The sequence below is a fragment of the Hemicordylus capensis genome, chromosome 3 (genome assembly GCF_027244095.1).
Source record: "Hemicordylus capensis ecotype Gifberg chromosome 3, rHemCap1.1.pri, whole genome shotgun sequence".
Taxonomy (NCBI): domain Eukaryota; kingdom Metazoa; phylum Chordata; class Lepidosauria; order Squamata; family Cordylidae; genus Hemicordylus; species Hemicordylus capensis.
In genome coordinates, this window is record NC_069659.1 from 207,393,385 (window position 1) to 207,417,692 (window position 24,308).

Here is a 24,308-nt window from a genome sequence, read left to right on the forward strand (position 1 = left end):
ACCAAGCTTCAGATCCATCCATAGTTGGTAGATCTCTCTCTCTCTACACACACATCATTTTTCAACAAAAAAAGTTCACAGAAGTGATTTGCACAGCAAAAATAAAGCAAGCACTAAATTAATGCTAAGAATTATTATTATTTTAAGTATTATAAGCCTGGTTGTAATTTTTCCTTGAGAAGAGAAATTGCACTTTTAAAAATCTAATCATGAAACTGTTACCTTTTTTGGATAATTCACTTTTTGTTGGCATTGATTGGTTTAATTTATTGTTTACATCTGTGTTCTACATCAATGAGAGACAAGTTTGAGGATGTGGCTGTTTCTGCAAGAGGTCATGTGACAATTGCAACATGTTACGCTAGTGCAGGGTTTAATGTAGAACAGAGCTAAACCTCTTCATGCAGCAAGCATGCACTGTGTCCTTATGCTAGTGCAAGCGCATCTGCACTAGCATAACTATTTAACTATTAAGTAATGCAGCTGAGAGGAAAGGAACCTTCAGGTATGCAAATAATGGACTGAAAAATATATTAAGAAATTGGACAAGGTAGGCCTGGTCCACATAGTTATTTTAAAGGATAAGCACAGCCTTATTATCTTGGGGTCTCAGAAATTAGTATTTTACTTGTATTAGTTATTTATGTTTAACAGAAAACAAAAGGGATTGAGAAAATTAAATTTAAATTACTATATACCCATACCAGCATTCCCTCTAACAGGGAATTCCAGATGTTGTTTACTACAACTCCCAGCATCCCCAGCTGCAATAGACTTTGGATAGAAATTATAGGAGTTGTAGTGAACATCTGGAATTCCCTATTAGAGGGAACACTGACCAACACCCACATGTTCAGCAGTTTTAGGATGTCAGGGCAGTAGTAGCTCAGCCAAAGACTTGTCCCAAAACTGGGTGTGTACACAGTGCGAGTGCAGAGAATTTCACTACTTTCCCCTCTCTCCAAAAATAATTTTTGGCTTCCAGAAATATGCCCTTGAGGGCTGTGCAACCTTCAGGGACATATTTCTGGAAGCCAAAAAGTACTTTTGGAGGGAGGGAAAGCAGTGAAGATTGCTCCCTACTTCCCCACCCTGTGCCTTTGTTGTCCTTGCCTGTTTCCTCTGTTTTAAATCTATGTTCTAAGCCCATGATGTTTTCCTTTCAAATGAAACAGATCCTCTTCATCGGGCTATGTATGAGGATCTAAAGACTCTCAAATTTACAAAAAGTTCACTGTAAACTCTTCGGTGAACTGCCTCTTTTTCACATAGGATGACTGTCTTTTCAACAGTTGGGAACACAAATTGACCTTGTTGCACTCCTGTCCTTGGTGAAGCTTAACCTTCTGAAAGGTGCCTTGCTTGCTCTAGTGCTCCACTGACCTCCTGAGGATGCATTCCAGACCTTGTTTTCATACTTCAAAGACACCTATTTGCCACTAAGATGTGGGCCTCTGTATACTAATATTTTGGTGCTGGAGACTGATGGAAAACTTTGACAACTCATTTAGGCTGTTGTATAAAAGTCCCAAATATTGAACAAACTCCACAGAGGACATTCTTTCTGCAAAGCATTTATGTTCTCCTTTTTCTGCTGTGCCTCTGTTTTCATCACCAGCATTCTGCTTCAAATATTTTGGAGGGCAATTCATGCTGGGTTTTGGCTGAAGCAGGATACACCACAATAAAGTTGTCCAAGAAAACTTGAAAGTGATTGATATCAGACAATGAATGGAGACTAAGTTACTAACAGCAAGCTGAAGTCTACGTGGAAAGCAGTGCCATGCAACAATATCTGAGCATAATTTCTGGAACAGCGCTGCTAGAGCTGTGTGTTTCCCCAGCATTGCTGAGAATCCATCACTGACAGATACTATCAGGATATCTTGCAAAATGGTTGAACTTATGCCATGGGAAGATAAGCAGATGATTAAAGTATTCATCACATCCAGGGCAGAGGCATCATTAACTCCCCCTAAATAAAAAAAATATTGTTCTGTTATCTCCATCAAAGAAATTGGTGCATAATTTTTTTTAAAAAAATGGAGTGTTTGCTTGCTTGTGGTCTCACTTTCACCAACTAGAACAGCCAACTTTAGATTCTTCTCCTGGATAATTCTCACTACATTTCCCCACTCAACTCACTTCCTATAACCACCCAGAGACATTTTTGAAAGCAAAATATGTCCGGTGTCCACACCATTCGCGTTTTTGATTATCAATCTTGTTAAAGAATGTCAGTTCTTTGCCTGCACTTAAGTCACCCATAAGTAGGGTTGCCATATTCTGGCTTTCCAAATGTGGGTGCCTAATTTGCATATTGTGTAAATTGGCTTGAAAATAATTTTTAAGCAGAATAGTGACTGTACATTTGGCTCCATAAGTTCACTTCTACAAGGGCTAGAGTTTAGCTTTTTTTAAAAATGAAAGCTGAAATCCGGGCAAATCTGGGTGAGATGCTAAAAATCCAGGTGAAACCCAAAATTTCAGGGGGGCATGGCATCTCTACCCAGAAGACACTTTTGGTAGTCATCTGGTCATTCCGATGCTCCTTGAACTGCTCTGCAAGAACTTACTCTGTTTTCTGCTTCTTTGCCTCTTTCCTCACATGCTTTGGCACAATGTAAACTTGAGACTACCTACGATAGAGTGGTTCTTGTCTTACTGATTTGGGATTTCCATTTGGTTCAATTGTTCCCTTAGTCCATTTTTGTGATTAGGTCCCCCAGGGGCACTCAAGGTCCTAGAAGAAAAGCTGTCCTACTAGGTGCCTGAATGGACCAGCTGCTTCTGGGATTACTTGGGCCACTCAGGCATTTAGATGGACAGCTAAAGGAAAAAATTGACATCTGAAATATCAAGCCTCTGGTTGTGTGCTGCCTCAAGAGGAAGTGAGGCCCCCTGCCCCCACCCAGTTACAGGTAAAGGAGGGTGAGGAGAGGGCGGGGGGCCACCTGATTAAATGTTGGGAGTTCCACCTAGACCCAACTTGACATGACCTGACCCAACTTGGTCATATGTGTTGAGTCAGATTGGAACTTGGGCATTTTGGGACATGCAGAAATAGGCCGGCCTCTCTCTCTCTCTCTCCCTCTCTGGCGTACCCATCGATAATCCCATGCAGCTCTTGTGAGATTTTGCAAGCGAGGGGAGGAGGAGAGGAAGGTGAGTGGACAGTGAGAGAAAGCAGCAGCCAGGCCAGCCACCAGGTGATGAAAGAAAGCAGCAGCCAGGCCAGCTGGCTGGCCACCGGACACCAAGAGGAAGCGGTGGCCCGCCCGACCACCAGGAGGTGAGAAGAAGCGATGATCAGGCCGGCTGACTGCCTGGCGAGGAGAGGAAGCGTCCATCGGGGTAAAACAAACTGGGGCTGGAGGGAGGGGGGAAACAGCTGAAGGGATTGGGGGGAGACAGGGAGAACTAGGGGCACAGATGCTCTGTGCCAGGTCAGCTAGTTACACTTGATTTGTCTTGCAATCAGGGATTAGTGGTGTGCACAGAACCGGCACCTGCTGGTTTGAAGGCTGGGGGTGGGGGATAACTTTAAGGACTGAGGAGCGTGCACTTACCCCCCCACCTCTGCATTTCCCCCACCGGTGATCTCTTTAAATACAGTCTAGCAGGGCTGCAGCGTATCTCCCTGCCACCCCATTGCCTCCTTGGACCAGAAGTGACCAGAAGTGCCCGGTGCGCACGTGGAACTCAGTGAAACTGAAGAGGTAGTGGCTGAAGAGGAGATTCAGAGTCTAGATCACAGAAGGCAATGTCAGAATTCTACCAGCAGTGTTTGGTGGACTGGGAGTGGAGGAATCATCAGCCTGGTCATATCTATGTAGAGAGTAGGAACATAGGAAGCTGCCTTATACTGAATCAGACCATTGGTTCATCTAGTTCAGTATTGTCTACCCAGACTGGCAGCAGCTTCTCCAAGGTTGCAGACAGGAGTCTCTCTCAACCCTACCTTGGAAATGCTGCCAGGAAGGGAGCCTTCTGCATGCAAGCATGCAGGTGCTTTTCCCACAGTGGCACCATCCCCTAAGGGGAATATCTTACTATGCTCACACATGTAGTCTACCATTCAAATGCAAACCATGGTAGACCCTACTTAGCAAAGAGGATCTATTGTATTAATTATCCTGGGTGTGCCTTGGAATGTGTGTCCCGGAGCCCAGGTGATTGGCTGGGCAGCGGATGCACCTGATTGGCTGAGGTGCACCCAGGAAGATTGGTTGCTGCTGCCGCGGCCCAGCCATGGAGGCCCGATGTGGTGGCCCAGCCTTGGAGGCAAGGCCGAGGAGGGGGGAAAGAAAGTGGGGGGGGGAGAAGTGGCAGTGGGGAGGAGAGGTGGCTGGGCCTGGAAGCAGAGACTGGGGCAGAAGTGGGGGGAGATGTAACCACCAGCCCCAAAGAGCGCACAGATGCTCTGTGCGGGGTTGGCTAGTAGTTCATTATTACTGCAAGACCAACATCCTCTTCACAGTGAAACTGTGTGACCAGGAGTCAAGAAGGCTGGACCAGAAAGAGGAGCCTGGATGAAGAACCTAAACTGAATGTTGTCAGTCAGACTAGGAGAGGAGCTGGGGGTCATAGAGTAATTGACTAGGGTGAGTTTTGATGAAATGTATAGAGATGGGAGAGAATAGTTTGCCCAGGAACTGACTATGGGGAGTTGAGTAACAAAGCTAAGTAATTACGTTTGCCTTTTACAGTTCTCATGGTAATTTTTAAAGTAACAGAAACAAGCAAGCTACAAGTACTTGCTTCAGCTTTAGTTTCATTATGTAAATAACTGTGATTTCTTTTGGTTCCATTAAATCTCCCTTCTGGTTGTTGGTCACATATCTATGCTAATAACCAAACTATTGGTTTTGTTTGGGTATTTCCCCCCCTTTTTAGAGTAATGGTTCTATCACTGGTGACGATAAATGGTGACAGTGAATAGGAGCGTAGGCGGAGAAATTCTGGGATTTTTCTTCTTCCAGATGGGTTTTTAACTTAATAGTATTTGACAGGAGGAGTCGTTTTGCTGTCTTTAAGGCAAACCCTCCTCTCCCACTAATACCACATTCTTAAATATTAAAGCCCTAATGTTCCCTGCCACCCAGGGACATTGCCAGCAATGTATTAGTTTCCAATACTTGTACAAGGGCACATCTAGGAAATTCTAGAAAACAAAATAAATGTACCAAAATAATGAGGAGGATACACCTAATAACCTTTTTGCAAGCTGTTGTAGGTGTTCCAATGACTGGATAAAATACCATGTCTTAATGACAGCCATGATATTGCAAAGTCATTTATTCCCTGGCTTACATGCATGTATCTAAAGAAACCATAAAATCATAAGCAGAACTGTAAGTGAAGGTCCAAATGTCATCTTAATCACATTATATTGGTATGATCCACAGAGACAATGCAGAATTTGCTTCAAAAAATTGGTTTATCAAATTTTAATATATGGCTGGAAGAGCCATTTTATCATATTAATTGTGCAGATACTTATTTCAAGAAGTCCCATAAGCATACATAATGATCACTAATGAAATACAAAATCACCTCTGGGAAGCATTTGCATTCCATTGTTGCCTCAATAAAAATTTTCCCTTCACTTGAAGAATCTTTTAAATAATCAACAAAAACACCTCTTTAGTACATCTTATTTTCTCAAGTTGGTATTGTCACACACTGGAGCTTCTAACCAAAGAGGTGGGCAAAATCACTGGTCAAAGAAGCAGGTAGACTTGCCAACTGCCTAGAAAAAAAAACCTGACCTGGCTGTGGCCTGTTCCCCTTGGACCTTGTCAGAATTCATTATGCACATTTTTTAGCAGTTTGTCACAATGTTTTGAGTAAAGGAAAACAGCATGATTCTCACTTTAAGTGTGTGTTTGTGTGCTTGAACTCTATAACCCTATGTGTGTGCAGTAAGGAGCCAGGTTATGGAGGTCAGCCAGAGCACTTCATTTCATTCAGTGCTTCCTGAGAAACTGCAGGGGACCTACCTGTCCTCCTTCCTTAGCCCTTCCACAGGTCTGCCATCCAAGAAGGAAGGTTTCTTATTAAGTACACACACAGATGCAACATTGCTGCCAAAGAAATACAAAACAAAATGCTGTTTCTATTTTTAAACTTTTCTCTAGAGCAGTCGTTTTCACATTTCTTTTCTTGCAACCCAATTGAAAGCAATCACTTATCTGTGCAACCAAAAAGTATCATTTATTCTGATAAAAGTTTTTTTTAATAAAAAATCAGAGTAGGTTTTTCCTAGCATCCCTCCCCCAGGGTTTATTGATTGCATTTCACAGCTCTTGTCTCCACAGCAGTGAGTGGGAAAGCATTCTCATTAGTTGATTGGGTACATTCAAAATTTCTATGTTGTGCATGGGAGTGTAAGCTCAAATTTAGCAGTCTTACTAGAAACAAGCTGTTAGTCCTATATCTCCAAATGATGGTAATGTTACTTTAGCAGTCCCCTGCTAACTGAGCAAAGAGGCACCTTTTAAAAGTAGTGGTTCTCTTTATTTAGCAGGGGGAGAGTAACTGGCCCCATCCATCCCAAGCACAGCATCCCTCCAGTGGCTGTTGCTGGTGTCTATCTTATGTTTCTTTTTTAAATTGTGAGCTCTTTGGGGACAGGGAGTCATTTTATTTGTTTGTTTATATTTATGTAAACTGCTTTGGGAATTTTTGTTGAAAAGCGGTATATAAATATTCATTCTGGTATTTGTATTCGTACTTTTATGTTGGGACAATAGTTTAGCACTTTAATTAGGAAGGGACCCAGTGCCTAATATCCTGTGACCTAGTTGTGACCCATACTTTGTCATGACCCATACTTTGAAAATTGCTGCCCTAGATGATATAATTAGCAGGTGTTATGTCTTACTTGATTACCAGAGACCCATAGCAAGAAACATTCGCTCTTGATTTACAGCTCGAAGTCCTTCTTTGCCTACTTGACAGAGATGGGCAGCTTTCATTAACCACATAACTCAAGACCCCTAACACAGGATTTGGCTGTACATGTATAGGAAAATGTGGCTGTGACTTAGCCCCAGGGTACAGTGAGGTTTGGCAACATGTAACAATACACCAGGACAAGTAAGGTTCATCCTAGCTAAACAATACATGCCTGGGAAGAGCTGGTGTCAGGGGTCATAAAAGAACAGCGGTCAGGAGCAAACAGTGGCTATGTGCAGCCTGACTAATTTAAAATGGTGGCAGCTCTGGCCAAGGCAGGCGCAGACCTAACAGAGGAATATACTTCACCCAGATATTTTATTACTCTATAATCCAAACATGATACAGATTATAAATGGGGGTGGGCTCAGGCCACAGCTTCAAAACCTGTTGTGGGCTGAAGTCCAATGCTTTGGGATGCTGCTGGAGGTCAAAGAAACACATAAATCTTGCTGGGGAGGGCAGGCAGGGAGCAGGGTCCTCCCTCCCTCCCTCCCTCCCTCCCTGCACACGATTGCCCTTCCCTGTCAGCAGTGCTGTTCGCCGCAGCACACAAGCTGAGCCAAGGTGAGCTGCAGAGCTGGGAGCCAGAGGAGGAAGTCCTCCAGCATCCCACAATGCACTATGCTAGGATCATGGTGCACTGGAGGGTTCCCTCGCTGCCAGGTGCTCTTGCCACCCAGCTGTGTGAATGCTCAGGCTGCAGGCAGCCCGAGCATTCACATGATGAGGAGTGGGGTAGAAGGGCGTGCTCAGACACTTCTACCCAAGTTACCCTGGAAATTTATGTTTAAAATTTATTGCATCTTACTGTGAATTTCCCCCCAGAATGGTTGCGCTTTTCTACATGTCCACCACATATGATAGAATGTCCCCACCTGGCTCTTACACGTCTAACAATCTCCCGCGTAATTACCATCCATCATTGCAATCATCATAGAAGTAATATACCAGTGGAAAAACATTTTGTACCAGTTTTCTCTTAAGGTGCTATTTCCTGTAAATTTAATGTTCACTTTTCATTGATATTCCCATTGTTGTATGTCAATTGTCCTGTTTAAATTTTGCATCCACTTAATCATGCTGTCTTTTATCTGTTATGTTTCTGAGTCATATTTCAATAGCAACTTATATATCAGTCCCAGTAAATGATCGGCATTTTTAGCTATTAATACTTCAAATTCTGTTAAGTATCTGAGTTTGCCATCTTGTCTTTGTATTTCTTTCTTCACTATAGTACTGTTTTGTAAATATTGAAACCGTGAGGGCTCTTTGGACCATTCTGAAACAAAAGTCTGGATGGATTTCATTTTTGTTTTTCCTTTAGTTAAACTTTGCAAGTTATATGCCTTCTCTTTCCACTGGGAAAAATTTCTAGAATTTTCTTCTTCGTGGAAAAAGATATTTAAAATAGATGCCAAAGGCAATAGCTCCGGACCTATCCTGTTCTTATATTTGTCCCAAACATGTAGTAAACGACTTCTAATTGTATGGGATTTTATGTCATGATCTTTCCTTTTTATATTAGTCCACAAATACTTATGTAACCCTTCTAAAAGGTCTGATCGCTCCATAGCCATCATCAAACCACATGGCTCTCTAATCCAGTCCAAAATCCATGTCAAACAACTGGCATGATGATATAATTTCAAATTAGGGCCAGCCAGTCCTCCCTGTTTAGAGTGAACAGGGAGGACTGGCTGGCCCTAATTTGAAATTATATCATCATGTTCCTTAACAGACCCCTGTTAATTGTTCCATAACAGACCCCTTCTACCTAGCAGAACTTGGTGGACTCATGGCAAGTTGAGCCATGATCTGAGTCGATAATGGAGTCATGTTCCATTGCTCCCCACTGACATTTGCTTATCACATTTCAGCCACATGAAAATGCTTGTGTGAATCTGCCCTCATGAATAGTAATCTTTGCATTGGTGGAACATGGGTTCCAAAATATGTGGTGATCACTGAAATGACATGAAAGCAGTCATGATTCCTTCACAATGTGGCCAGGATGCAGGTAATCCCATGAACAGCTTTCTCTGACCGAGAGGACAGCATGATAAAGCACTTCATAGCTGGTCTACTGTGGTTTCAACAGCTATTGTTCACTGCATAACTGCATTTCTTTTCTTACACAGTTATACTGAAACAATACAAAAACCTGTCAAACCTGTTCATCATAGATGAAAGTGGAATGAGAGTACTCACCACATGTAATGATTCCTTTCTTAACCACTTTCAGTTCTCTGGAGAAAGAAAAGACACCATCACCTGTCTCCAGTTTTATATCATGCCAGTACACAAGCTGACATTGTGTAAAGACTTGCTTAAATCCTTCTTGTCTCCTGTCACTCTGGTCATTTGCCTCTCCTGTTTTATTTCCACTGTGTTGCTCTCCCCCTGTGTGTCTGAGGGTTCATGAAGCAATTTGCCATTCTTGTGAGAGAGCAGCTTTGAGGAAAAATAAGCCCCAGTAGGAATTTCATTTATTCTTTCAGAGTCTGTGCTGACATCATGGCTGATTTCACAAATGCTGGGCTATGAGGTCATAGGATGGAAACACGAACACAAGAAACTGCCAAAGCTGTTGTGCATGACAACCAAGTGCAGTTAACTCTGGTCAGAGACTTGTCTAGATGGCGGGGGTGGATTGTTGGAAGCATGGAATGTTGAAAAAAAGAGGATTGTGTGGAGAATGCTTAGAGGGTGGAATGTATCATTGGGATTTGGGGACAGTTGTTTTGTAACTGAGTTTTGGAACTGGAGCTGGATTAGATCCTTAGGTCAGGTATGGTTAGGAACCTGTTAGAAGCCATGTTCGTAAAATAAAGGGTGGTACCCTTTAATACCTGGATAAGTATTAAAAAGACTTCCTGGGGACACTTTGCCTGTTTTTCTTTGTTCACAATAAAAAGGGTAAACTATAACATCTGATATGTCCTCCTAAAACCCACATATCTTAAAGGCTTGAACACCTAATATCTCAACATCTGGAGCAAGCAAAGCAAGCAAAGTTGTTGTATATAATAACATAACCAAGTAACCAAAGTGCAGCTGCCAGGGACGTTTGCTGAACATTTTATGTGTGAGCAAACATTATAAGAGAATCTTGGCCATGATTAAGAGCATTGCTGGATTAGATAGCATTGTATTAAAATGCTCGGTGAAGCCTCTGTGATAGCTCCCAGTCCCAGTTAACTGCAGAAAAACAATACCTTAGCATCCTTAAAGGGCTCTAGTGTGAAATCGGTCAAGGGACACACAACTGTTCAAAATATGGCAGCCAGATTGGTCTCTTGGGGCAACCTAGAGAGACCATATTATGCCTGTTTTGAAACAGTCGTACTGGCTGCTGCTATGTTTCCAGGCAAAATACAAAGTGTTGGTTAATACCCTTAAATCCCTGAATGGCTTAGGTCCAGGTTACCTTAGAGAGCACCTTCTTCTGCATGATCCCCAGCGCACTTTAAGTTCATCTGAGGAGGTCCGTCTCCAGTACCACCGGTACATCTGGGGTCGACTCAGAGGTGGGCCTTCTCTGTAGCTGCTCCTGGGCTGTGGAATGCACTCCCTGCTTGGCTTGGCTTTCCAGGGTTTTTAAATTGTTGTAAATGTTTTTAGCATGCTGTAACCTGGTTTGCCAGGGTTTTTAAACTGTTCTGAATTTTTAACTATTAATTCTTTTATGGTGTTTTATAGTCTCTGTTTTTAACTGTTAATTGATTTTAATTGTTTTGTTTTTAATTGTAAACCGCCATGAGCCATTTTTAGAAGGCCGGTATAGAAATTGAATAAAATAAAATAAAATAAAATAAAATAAAATAAAACTGTGAATAAAACTCATGCAATAAATAAGCAACCACAACAGAGCTCTTTTCTGCCTGCTGAATATGATATTAATTTATTTTGCAGTAACCTGTACTGCACTCACTTTCTGAAGCAGGGTGTGCTAGTAAAGCAGTTTTCTTTTAAAACAAAAACAAAATAAAAGTGTGTTTAACAGACTGCTTAATCCACTGTAGATCATGTTATAGAACAGTTACAACTCAAAACACATTCTTATTCTTTGAAAGGCTGTTATGGAGCCTGGGGAGGAGATGGAAGGGAAACAATGAACAACCACCAAGGGGGGCGGGGAATAAACCAAGCTACATCCTGGATTGGGTCACATGACTTTAAAGTAATGATGGGCGAATTCTTGGCTTAATTCAGAATTGGCTTGGTCTTTCTGAGCCTTCACAGCAACCATTTGGGAAAAAGCTCATCTGTTTCTGAGTCTTCTCTTTCGGCTTGTGATATTGGCACAATCATTCTCTCTCTCAGTCTCACCTATCTCACAGCCTTGTGAGGATGGAATGGTGTCGATGGGAGCAAGAGAATGCCCTGAGCTCCTTGAAGAGATGGCAGGACAGAAATGTAATGTATACATACATGCGTACTGATAGTGCTGCATCCAATACTGATAGTATTGCCCCCACAAAACAGTGTTCTTAGCATCAGCCATGACTGACAGTGGGACAGCTAGTGGATGGAATCATGCAGTTTTCCATTAAGTTAGCTTTGCCATTTAAGTTTTTTGTTGTATTCAAATAGTTTTGCTCATATTTTATTCATAAATGATCTAGAAGTTGTGGTAAACAATGAAGTGGCCAAATTTGCTTAGGAACATTAGGAAGGGGATTGAAAATAAAACTGCTAATATAATAATGCCCTTATGCAAACCCATGTCTGGCCACATTTGCAGTACTGAATACAGTTTTGGTCACCCTGTCTTAAGAAGGACATTGTAGAACTGAAGAAGGTGCAGAAGAGGGCAACCAAGATTATTAGGGACCTGGAGCACCTTCCTTATAAGGCAAGGCTACTGCATTTAGGACATTGAGTAGAGAGAATGGATAGAGAGAAATTTTTCTTCCTCTCTCACAACATTAGGAACAGGGTCATCAAATGAAACTGATTGCCAGGAAATTTAGGACCCAAAAAAGGATGTACTTTTTCACACAGCACGTAATTAATTTATGGAATTCTCTGCCATGGCATGTGGTATTGGCCACTAGCTTGGATGGCTTTAAAGGGAGCTTAAAAGTAAGATTTTTTGGCTCATTTTCTGAAGAAACATGTCTTGTTACAAATATAAATACTCAATTCCATCAAATAAAATACATTCTATAAAATCATAATATTTTTTTCCATTTTATATCACTATTCAAATTAATTTTAAGATCATAACCCTTTATTTTTTAGCCACCATATTGGAATTTTATCTACCATATTGGATTTTTTGGATGCCTAAGGCTACTTCTAAAATTAACATCTGACAGCACTTCTGCTGAATCTCAGGTCTGCATCAGGGTTTGAATTATTCTGATGACTTCTAACATTTTATATTGTACCACCATATTTATATCTAGCCACCATATTGGATTTTCAGACACCACAATAGATTCTTTGGGTGCCTCATATCGCTTTCTAAAAGCATAAACATTTGACAACTTTTTTGCCAGATCTCAGGTCTGTATCACTATGAATCTGTTGAATTTTAACATTCAACATTTTGACGCCATGTTTATGTTTCACCACCATCTTGGATTTTTAGCCATCATCTTGGAATTTTGGGGTGCCTAATGTTATTTTCTAAAACTAGAAATGTCTGACAACATTGTGTTAAATCACAGGTCTTTGCCACAATTTGAATGATTTTTATGATTTTAACAGTTTATACTGTGATGCCATATTTGTTTTTCTCCACCATATTGGATTTTGGGGGGTGTCCAATCTTACTTTCTTAAACCATACAAACTAACCACATTTATGCAAAATTTGCTTGTGTGTCAAAGTGCACTGTACAATCTACTGATTGATTGATTGATTGATTGATTGATTAAGCGCCGCCAAGTCTGTTTTGACTCTTAGCGACCACGTAGATAGATTCTCTCCAGGATGATCTGTCTTCAACTTGGCCTTTAAGATCTCTCAGTGGTGCCTTCATTGCTGTTGTTATCGAGTCCATCCACCTTGCTGCTGGTCATCCTCTTCTTCTCTTTCCTTCAACTTTTCCCAGCATTATGGACTTCTCAAGGGAGCTGGATCTTCGCATAATGTGTGGCCAGAGTATGATAGTTTGAGCCTGGTCATTTGTGCCTTGAGTAAAAATTCTGGATTGATTTGTTCTAGGATCCATTTGTTTATTTTCCTGGCTGTCAATGGTATCCTCAAAAGTCTTCTCCAGCACCAAAGTTCAAAAGTCTCAATGCTTTTTCTATCTTGCGTCTTCAAAGTCCAACTTTCACATCCATAGAGTGTCACAGGAAAAAACATGATTCGAACGATTCTAATCTTTATAGTGCTAGATATCTCACAGCATCTAAATATCCTTTCCCAGGCTTTCATTGTGACCTACCAAGTGCTAGTCTGTGGCATATTTCTTGACTGCTGGATCCTTTACTGTTGATGGTCAATCAAAGGCAGAAGCTATCCACCACTTCAATGTCTTCATTGTCAGTTCTGAGGCTGGTTGCTGTACCTGTTGTCATTAGTTTAGTCTTCTTTACATTTAGTTGTAGTCCCATTTTTTTCACTTTGCTCCTTGACAATCTATTAGTAGGGAATTATTTACCATCAATCAAGTCTATTATTAGTATTAATAGATCAGTGATAATAGCACACATAGACGAGAGATTAGCTTGACTTGAGCATGGTTGTTGAACTTTAAAAGAGCAGTATAACCTCAGAACTATAATTTTAGCTCTCTGCAAAAGATCAGAATCCTATTTTCTACACCAATATTTCAATTTTCCACATCAGGGCAAGTTCCATGTTTCTGATCAAGCTCATTTTATAACAAAAGGTCTAAGTCAATAACGTCTAGATCAGGCTTCCCAAATTGCAGCCATCCAGATGTTGCTGAACTACAACTCCCAGCATCCCAAGCCACAATTTATTCTGTACCTGTGTACACTGTACACTCATTGTACAAGTACTGAATATACCATGTGGATAGGGCTATTGTTTCATAGAAATCAACAAGAATTTAAGCAAGAGTATAACTGAGAGTAAGGGGCTAACATTAAAGAATATTTTAAAGAATATCTGTGCATGTGTCTACAAAGGCACCTGAGCAACCTGACCATTGATTGCAGTCATGCAGAACTTCATTTTACCTTCTGAGCTGGGGAAAAAAGCCATTTGGGTGAGATGAGGCTCAGTTTATAATACATGCATGCTTTACAAGCTGGACAAATTTCTACCCTGAACCAGATAAGTATGAACTTTGGCAACATCTCTGTTCAAAAACTAAAAGGTTGTTTATACTTGAAATACACAATTGTCTCGTAATGTAGTTAACTAGTTCTAAGTAGAACACATAAAACGTACCTTTTGCTTCTTTCAACATCGAAGTCCCATACAATATCGGACCTCTGAAAAGTATAAGCATGCATATGTATTCAGTACTTGGTTTGGGCCCCTTTTGCAGCAATTACTGCCTCAATGCGGCGTGGCATGGATGCTATCAGCCTGTGGCACTGATGAGGTATTATGGAAGACCAGGATGCTTCATTAGCGGCCTTTAGCTCTTCTGCATTGTTTGGTCTCATGTCTCTCATCCTTCTCTTGGCAATGCCCCATAGATTCTCTATGGGGTCAGGTCAGGCGAGTTTGTTGGCCAATCAAGCACAGTACACTGTATACTTTTCAGAGGTCCGATATTGTTCTATTCTACAATCCTTGTCTTCTTGGTTCCATGTAATATTCTAATTTTCTGGGATTGTGGATTTGGGGTTTTCATGAGCTGTACGCCATGATCATCACAATGATAACAAATTAAGTCTTGACTTATCTCGCTTTGCATGTAATGCGTCTGTCTCATATATCAGTTTCACCTTTTAATTTGCATTACTGAAATTAATGGACTTTTGCACGATATTCTAATTTTCTGAGTTTCACCTGTATACTATAGTTAAGATGCATCTGCCGTGTGTCCAAGATTTAACTTCTAGAAGAGGGCTTAGCTTCAAGAAGAGCAATTCTAGTGCATGTGTACACAATGCTAAAACATTTTTTTTTAAGGTATTCCACAGATTTCTTCAAAAGTCAATTAGGGGAAATGGTTTCCTTGGGCCTGGGTGTGCAACCTTATCTACATCCTTACAGCAATTTTCTGCTTCTTAAAAACATTAAAAAGTGAGTGTGTGAATGAATGAATGAGGTGGTCCTTTTTTTTTTAAAGGTAGACCATCTACCTTATATGTGGAGGAGGGGCAAAACTGATCCCTGAGCTAGTGACTATTGATTCACTGGTGTGCACATCTATTACTTCAATTTGAAGACAGGCTCACTCAATGACTTCCTTTTTATGTTATGTCTGACTTTACCCCTGCTTTGTATGTTAAATCACTTTATATACTACTGAACAGAGGTTTTGAGATTTCTACTCATAATTTGAGGATTCAGGCAAAAAACCGCAAATGGCTAAGCCTAGCATGTGCTACCTGACCTTCAGTCCAATGCATCCATTAGTCTTTCTGTGAGGCACAGTGGCTGTGGCAATTGCAGGTCTTTGCAGCAGGTACAGATATGCATGCAGCCATGATGTGCTTGCCCGTTGGTCCCAGAAGTATGTGGGCAGCAGGGGCTAATGTCCCCACCAGTGACTGGCCAGTAAAGGCTAATTCTCCTCAGGAAAAACAAGCAAAAATATAAATAAAAATATGTCAATTTTAGACAAAGATGACTGACTAAGTGATAAAGGAGACGTCCAATCTTGTCATTGCTGTTTAAGAGGCAGGAGCAGCTGAATGAAGAACCTTTCTTGCTGTGGCTAGATGTGTAGCAGAACTTAACTGTGGGAGTGGAGTGCGAGGGAAAGAAGTCCAGCTGAGCTGAAGTCAGGCTGAGAGGGAGAGAGAGTCTTTTGGGTTTCAGAGGAGAGGCCAAGGGGTCCTGAAGAGTTAGCTTCCAGTTTAACTGTGCTATTAACTTTCATAAATTTATGGGGACTTTTCAGTACAATTGACTGAGATCCCCTTTGTTTTCATTTTTAATTTGATTGGGTCCATTTACCCTACAGACTGTGCAGGCTGCTTTTACCTTTTTAACTGAGTAAACGTAATCACCTCTGTTCCACTGTATGCATATTTACTCAGAAGTAAGTGCCACTGGCTGGCATGTGGAAAATTACTCAGATTAGTCCCACTGAAATTAAAAGGACAAGTTAGGCATTGCCTTTTCATTTAAATAGGACTACCAGGGGTGTACCTTGGGGAGAGAAGGCCCATGTTCACCCCTCTCCCTGGTGGCCTCTCAGAGTGAGGGAGATATAGGGAAGGGTGGAGCTAGAGGGCCCTCAGAACCTCCCCCCGCCCCGGGGTTTTGAACCCATCCAATCAATTATAGCTATGCCCTCAGGGGCTACTTTGAGTACTTTTCCTCATCATGTCAGCCGCTGAGTTCAGTGCAGCTTGCTCCAAAGTGAATGTGCATATGACTACTGCTTATGAGACGGCCGCCATGTAGGCCACAGCCATTTCTGGCTAAATTGTGCTGGGTCTGCAGATGGAAGAGAAGTCTCAAACTCAGATTATTTTTAAAATGCCTCAGAAAAATTAAAATAGATATGTCTCTTAAGGCAAAGGGTTTAGGTGGGAGGAAAATAAAACAGGAGCAGAAATTGCTTCCCCTCTCCTCCACTTTTCTAAAGATGAGTGTTGTTTCCCCCCACCCCCAACTCCCAAAAGCTGTGCTACCATGAAGCATGTTGAGGTGGTCACCTCAAGCAGCAGATTTAGGGGCAGTAGGTTTAGCTTACTCTCCCAGTGTGTTGCCTTTTTTTCTTTCCTCTCTCTCCAACTTGCAGAAGGAGGAGGGAGCACATCAGCTCCCCTAAATGGCTGGTGTGCTTCTCTTTCCTCCTCCTGCTCACAGCAGGAGGAGGAAGGCATGGGGTCTGGCTGTGGTGAATGAGTAGGGAGCAGCAGGGCAAGAGAAATACTCTTGCCTTTCTGTTCTGTCCACAACCTCAATGCTGGCCTGCTCAGGATGGCCACACACCCAGCCATCTTTCTTCCCCATAAGACAAATTTCAGAACACCATCCAATAAACGAGCATTACTTGATGCACAGTTATGAAACATGCATTGTGTTCCAACTGCCTTGAACCACCCCACCGCCTGCCCTACTTTAAAACACTTCCAGGGGCTCTTGTGTTTCCCCACTGTCAAAAAAGTTTGGGGGGGGCTATTGGGGGTGACTCTCTACATCCTCCAGCTGCAGGGCTGCCACTCAAGACATTGTCTCCTTTAAGAAAGAAGGAAGGCCAGCTCCTGGTTAACAAGCTCTGTGAAGTCTTTTTTGAAGAGGCTTTCATGCAAATATTAATCTGTCCAAGTGGTGCTTAATTTATTGAATCTGGAGTGATTGAAGTGCAAGGTGGGCTGCATTAGTTTTTTTTATTCTTGATTAACATTTTTTTCCAGGAGAGAAAATGCTATTTATTTGATTAGAGAGGGAAAAATGTCTCAGCAATTTTTATGCCATCAATACTTTTTTTATACAAGCAGAGAGAGAAAGAGAGTTAATTAAGTAATTGTTTTGAGTGCTAGAAAATTCTCACTAAACACATTAGATTTATTTCATTAGTCAATTTTCTGCAGTTCAATCATTTACAACATTTGTCTCCGTGTTTGGGAAATGCACCTAGAATTCTATTCCATTTCCAGAAAGCATCTGGGAGGGGTTTTTTGGTTTTGTTTTGTTTTTAAAACTTTTAACAAATGCCAACTTCAAGTGCTATAAAATTTTAATTTTTTTCATTACTGACATTCGGCAAGCACAAATAAACTATATCAACCATCATAATGAGCAATGCAAAAACAGTCAGCTGTCATCCTACAATTAAACATCTCAAGGTCCAAGAGCATGCAAGAAGAGATGGCAATTCTATAGGAAGGGTACCAAAGACTGTTGATGACTGTTGACTGTTGCTGTCAGTCAATGACCATTCAGCCATGATCAGTAAACAGATGTTGCTTATATGGACTGTGATGCAATTTGGGTTTACAGGAGCATATGACATGGCCATATACTGAGTCAGATCATAGATCCATCTAGCTCAGTATCGTCTTCACAGACTGGCAGCGGCTTCTCCAAGGTTTCAGGCAGGAGTCTCTCTCAGCCCTATCTTTGAGAGGCCAGGAGGTTTTACAGACAGGGCTTTCCCCTGGAATCCAATCCTGATTGAAGTGTGCCAGTCCACCTTTTCACTGAATTTAATCCGACCTCCCTTCAGGCTGTCAGGGACCAGGACAGACAGGACTTTGATTCTCCCCGAATGGAGGCTGCAAATTCTGGCTCAGCCTGAGTTACGAGTTACGTTGGGGTAAAAAAAATCCTCTATTTCTGGAGCTTCTGCTTTCTCCAAAGGTGTTACTGATGGCTATGCGAAGGAGGTGCTGATGGCTATGCAAATTGTCCATCTAATCCCTTGAATTAAAATGCCTCGAATCTGTTGTGAAGCAGATTTGCTCTTCAGATACCCCAAGGCATAGAGCCATGTGTGAAAAACCTCCAGGGGGAGGGAACTTAGAACCTTCACCTCTTTCCAGACTGGCTCCATCCATCTCCTAAGGGGAATACCTTACAGTGTTCACACATCAGGTCTTAGGCTTAGCAGACTTCAGGGTAAATTTGGACATATATGTGTGAAGAGAGCCAGCATGGTGTTGTGGTTAGTGCTGGACTAGGACCGGGGAGACCCGAGTTCAAATCCCCATTCAGCCATGAAACTAGCTGGGCGACTCTGGGCCAGTCACTTCTCTCTCAGCCTAACCTACTTCACAGGGTTGTTGTGAAAGAGAAACTCAAGTATGTAGTACACCGCTCTGGGCTCCTTGGAGGAAGAGTGGGATATAAATGTTAATAATAATAATAATAATAATAATAATAATAATAATAATAATAATAATAGTTCTAGTTCTTGCAGGTTTGTATGTAGTCCAGAAACTGCAGTTGGTACAGCATACAGCAGCCAGGTTGATCTCCAGGGTTATTTTATTTTATTTTATTTTATTTTATTTATTTATTTCATTTATATTCCGCTCTTCCTCCAAGGAGCCCAGAGCGGTGTACTACATACTTGAGTTTCTCTTTCACAACAACCCTGTGAAGTAGGTTAGGCTGAGAGAGAAGTGACTGGCCCAGAGTCACCCAGCTAGTATTATGGCTGGGTTACCCAAAGTGATCATATTACACCCATTTTAAAAGAACTACACTGGCTGCCAATAAGTTTCTGGGTAAAAAGTTATTGCTTTCTATAAAGACTTGAATTGCTTGGGTCCAAGGTATTTAAGAGAATACCTTCTTCTTCACGAACCCCTCTGCCTGTTATGATAATCAGGGGAGATCCGGTTGTGGTTGCCACTGGCTCAGCTGGTGACAACTCAAACCTGGGCCTTTTCTTAGGTTGCTCCAGGACTTTGGAACATGCTGCCTAGTGAAATTAGAGCCTCCTCTTCTCTTGATGTTTTTAAGAATGGTCTGAAAACATAGTTGTTTAGTCAAGCTTTTAGTTTTTAGTGTTAAAGTTTTAAGTGTTTATCATTCTTGTCTGTCTTTTAAATTGTTTTCAGAGGCATCTTCCACCCAGGACTTCTGGGTGGAAGACTGGTCTTCCACACCTCCCGAGAGCCCCCAAATTCTCCTACAACTGTCCTTTGATCGACCAACTTGGAAGTGCGCATGCATGTGCTATTTGGGGGCAGAGGGGGTGGGTGTGTATCTGGGAGAGACAGTAATACACTCTCAAAGCCAGTCCAAGCAGGCCAAGCCACCTGGGCCTCAGCCTGCCTGCCCCTTGCCCCTGGTATTGAAGGGGCGGCAGGGCCCATGTGAGAGGCGAGGCGGTGCCAGGCTCTGTGAGTGGTGGGCCCTGCCAGTGCAGCATCAGGAGGCTGGGTAGGGGATGGGCTCCCGGGAGGGAGGGAAGAAGTCCTGGCACCTCTGGCTGCTGCACCTCTGCTACCTCCTCTACCAAAAGCAGAAAGCTACAGCAACGGCAGCTTCAGCAGGAGCAGGGTGATTTGACAGGAGGGGGTTTTGCAGGGACTTGCTCCCCACAGTCCACACAGCATCCACTAAGTGGGGCCTCGAGCCAAGCCACACTTCTTTGAGGGGAGGGAGATGGGCAGGCTGGGAGCAGCTGTGCCTTGAAAGGGAAGGGGGGGGGGAGTTCATGAATCCTCCACCCCCACATGGCTCCTCTGTTTTGGGGGCAGTGAGGAAAGCAGTTTCATTTGGCAAAAGTTTCTCAGATACCCAGAATGCAGCAGGGAGTTAGGAGTTGCCCCTGGACCCCCATGTCACCTCATGCTTGTCCCAGCCTCTTTCCCCCCTTTTAATCCCTGGATGTTCTCAGGGCCTCCTCATTCGCACTCCCTCAGTCCCGCCTCTGCGGAGTGACGAACAAAGTGAGGGGAGAGGAAGCGCAGCAATGTGGCGGCTGAAGCAGCAGGCATGCCTACAGCAGTGAGTTAGCCAGCCAGCGCATGCCTCCCTTGCTGGGTGGGTTGCCTTGCCATTGCCAAGTACACACACAGACACAGACACACACACCCAGCCCAGACTGGACCATCATGTGCGGAGAATAACAGGTAAACCTCTTGCAAATTCTTGTTGCTTAAATACTGGATCCTTTAGAGCTATTTCTGCTAATGCATATTGGCATAAATATACTTGTTTTACAGTGTCCATGTGGATCTGGCCATATTGAAACAACCACTCATGTCCTGTTGTATTGCAATTATTATAGAGAAGTAAGATGTAAATTAATAGCCCCGCTTTTGAATAATTTCCCTGGTCATCAAGATGAATTTTATTTAAATTACTTGCTTACCAGTCCAAATTCTGATGTTGTATATACGGTGGCTAAATTTTGCTATATAATATGTCAAATGCGGACTCACATGGTGTAATGAACTTTTATTGCTGTTTTTATCCTTTTTTTTGGTTTATTTATTTATCTGTTTTTATCTTTTTGAACTGGCCTATGACCGAAATAAATAAATTGATTGATAGATACTTGTTTTACATCCTTACGTTCTTGGAGTTCAGTTGCTGTTTGGGCCCTCAAGAACCCCATGTAAAAAATACTCTCTCTCTGTCTCTCTGTCTATCTCTCTATCTCTCTCTGTCTCTGTCTCTCTCTCTCTCTCTCTCTCTCTCTCTCTCTCTCAATGATGCTTATCTTGTGGCAGGCAGGGGAGGGGGTCCAAAAGGCCTTTAGGTCCAGCTCCAAAATTACCTAGGTGCACCTCCGATTGTTTTAATTGTGTTAATTATTGTAATTGTTGTATTTTAGATTGCAAACCACCTACAGACTTATATATGTGGTGGTATTAAAATGTGTTTAAAAAAAAATTAGGACACAGGGCCCTCCAGATCCATTTCAGGGTCAAAAAAGAAAGCATTTTGCTATCATGTACTGTAGTCAGATCGTGAAAACGTCAGGGAATAATGAAATAGAAGTACAGAAGTTGGAGGTATGGTTGAATATCATGATGAGTATTTCATAATTTTAACTTGTATTTCTGGACTATTTGTGTATAATTGCTTATGTTGTGAAGGCCATGGGCTATTCAAATAAATAAAATGACTACCATAGTTGAATATGATTCCATATTCACTCTTGAAGTTGAAGCGAAGTTCAGTAATGGGGCAGAACTTGAAGAGTGATGCACAAGGGTGGTGTAGTTTTCTCACCAGCCTTTTTACAGTGTTGTGTTTGGGAAGAAGGGACATGACACATTTAAGCTCTGTGTGTGTGTGTGTGTGTGTGTGTGTGTGTGTGGTGTGGGAGGTCAACTTCCACAAAACAACAAACACAACTGTATGTGTATGAAGTCTCCCAAGGAGAATTGGGAGGAAGTTCCACGGAATCTGTTACTCCACTAACATTGTATGTACACTGTTACACACACAGTCACAATAAAGGAACAACATTCACCATTAGATATAACCTATTCCATTATCCCTTTCCCTCCCTAAAACCTCAACAAATATTGATGAAAAAAATTAAACTGACCCCTTACTAACTCTTGAAATGGCTGGATGAGAAGGAGCTGGGATGCCTCCCACCCTCCCACCCCTAAAAAACCACCCCAGAAAATAGACAAAAATAAAATTTGCATACGAAGTAGAACCCAAGTTAGAGCAAGGACTCTTATCTTTGATGCTAAGTTTTGTTTTTTCACCATGCTCAGCCTCAGGCTCAAGTAACCCAGGCACTCCAGGGATATTCTGCAACATTTTTTGCAGGTCCATACTTCCCTCATTTAGTTTTCCAAATATTTCTGTTGTTTTCTGTTAACCTAAATTAAAGAGTAATACTGAGGCCATGAGATAATAATATCTAGGTAGGCTGGGGTCAACCTTTAAAATAACCAAGTAGGTGGGGGTCTACCTGGTCCCACCCTAAATTCCACCACTGGTGTAGGAAGTGACCACAGAAAAAGAACAGATGTCATTGACTGATAGGAAATTTAAAAGTTATTCCAAAATCCACCTAACAAATGAATTAGCGATCTCAAAGGTCTAGGTTGTAACTTGGACCACGTGAACAACTTTCTTCAGAGACACGAAACAAAGAAAAGCCATTGTAGTTGACTGTATGTAGTAAAAAATTAAAATCTGTATAATATCCTCAATCATAGAGTAGATGTCAGAATGCAATTAGTGGCTAGGATTATAAACTTTGGCATTGGACCCTTGAGTTGGGAGAATATACCTAGCAGGAAGGAGATATAAGTACTGGGACCTGGGGAGTGAGTTATTGCTGCTGTAAAGCAAGTAATTGTATCATCTCCCTTTTATCTCCAAGGCTTCCATGGGGAATTATGCAAGAAGCAGCTGAAAGAAGAAATTTCTAGCCTACAAGTCAATGCCTAAAACCATCAGGTGAGACTTTTTGCTAGGCAAGTAAGTAGAAATGACAAGGGTGAGGAGAAGGAAGGAGTACTCCTACTAAAGCAATCATTAATATCTCTTACCCTAATCCATTAATTCTCATGTGCAGCAACAGGATGTATTAGATGTGAATGAGGATGTCTGTACTACTAAACATATACCGTATTTTATGGACTATAAGACTCACTTTTTTCATCGAAAAATATCCACCAAAATTCAGGTGCGTCTTATATGTTTTAACAGTTTAATATGTTAAAACTCTGAAAAACTGGATTAAAATTAAGGTGCGTCTTATAGTCTGTAGCGTCTTATAGTCTGTAAAATACGGTAGCTAGGACCAGGGGAACCATTAGGGGAACCAGGAAGCCTAGGGGCCCAGGTCCGTGTATCCACTTTCCCCTTTTATATTTCTGGAATGTCTTAGCCTAGAGTTCTGAAATTTGGTATAGATGTAGGACAGGTTATCAAGACACTGTGTATTGATTTTGAAACAGATCGTTAAATCAGATGATTTTTAAAGATATTTTTAATTTTAAAAAACTTTTAAAAAGTCAAAGTCCATGGCAGAAAATTACAAAAACATCTGAAATTGAAGCACAACCCCACCCACCAACCATCATTACATCCCCACTTGATGGAATCTGCCCTTTGCCTTCATTAAAAAGTGCAGCATCCCCTCTTTTGCCCTAACCTTTACATTTACAGAATGGCTGAGATTAGAGTTCTGAAACTGGGCACACATATAATCCAAGTTGGCAGGACTCTGTATTTTTATTTCAAGGAAATTGGTAAATCCTGTGATTTTTAATTATTTTTTCCCTACTGCAGTAAAGCTGCCAGAAAGAGTTATCTCTATCTATAGAGTAATAAACATCTAATGAAAGTGGAACTAACTGTTACAATCTGTAAGAATTTAATTTAAGTAATTTAAGTGTATCACTCTGGGATTGGTCACAATTTTAGAAAAGACACTTAGGTTCTGAAAAAGAGATTTCCCCAGGTATTTATTCTAATGACTCACGAAAATGGTCAGACTCCTACTGTTCCCCCACAAACAGTTTATTAGGCCTCACCACAAATCAAAGAAAGGAAGCAGCAGAAACAAGGTAATTCAGCCGGCTGAAGGTGCCCAGCTTTCCAGTGAAATCTGAGGACCCTGTACATTCTAATACAATTATTTTTATACCGTTTAATGACAATAGTTGTTCACTGCTTTCTGATTGGATCTCCCCTGCTTACATACTGTATTATACTTGACCAGGCCATCAAGAATGAACATAATCCGTCAGTGTACAAGGTGTTGTGGTTACTTGTTTTCCTGTTTTTCTTCCTCCATGTTGTAACCCTCCTAATGTTTTTAACATCAGCCTATGCTACGTCCCTGCTTAGAC

The 24,308-nt window shown here is 41.7% G+C and overlaps 1 long non-coding RNA gene across 1 annotated transcript; it reads left to right on the top strand.

The window, feature by feature from the left end:
• Positions 1 to 2,834: 2,834 nt before the first annotated feature.
• Positions 2,835 to 23,310, top strand: LOC128351921 (uncharacterized). Its single transcript, XR_008320113.1, has 3 exons — positions 2,835 to 2,921; positions 3,125 to 3,292; positions 22,832 to 23,310. It is a non-coding gene; the product is annotated as an uncharacterized LOC128351921 (long non-coding RNA).
• Positions 23,311 to 24,308: the final 998 nt, after the last annotated feature.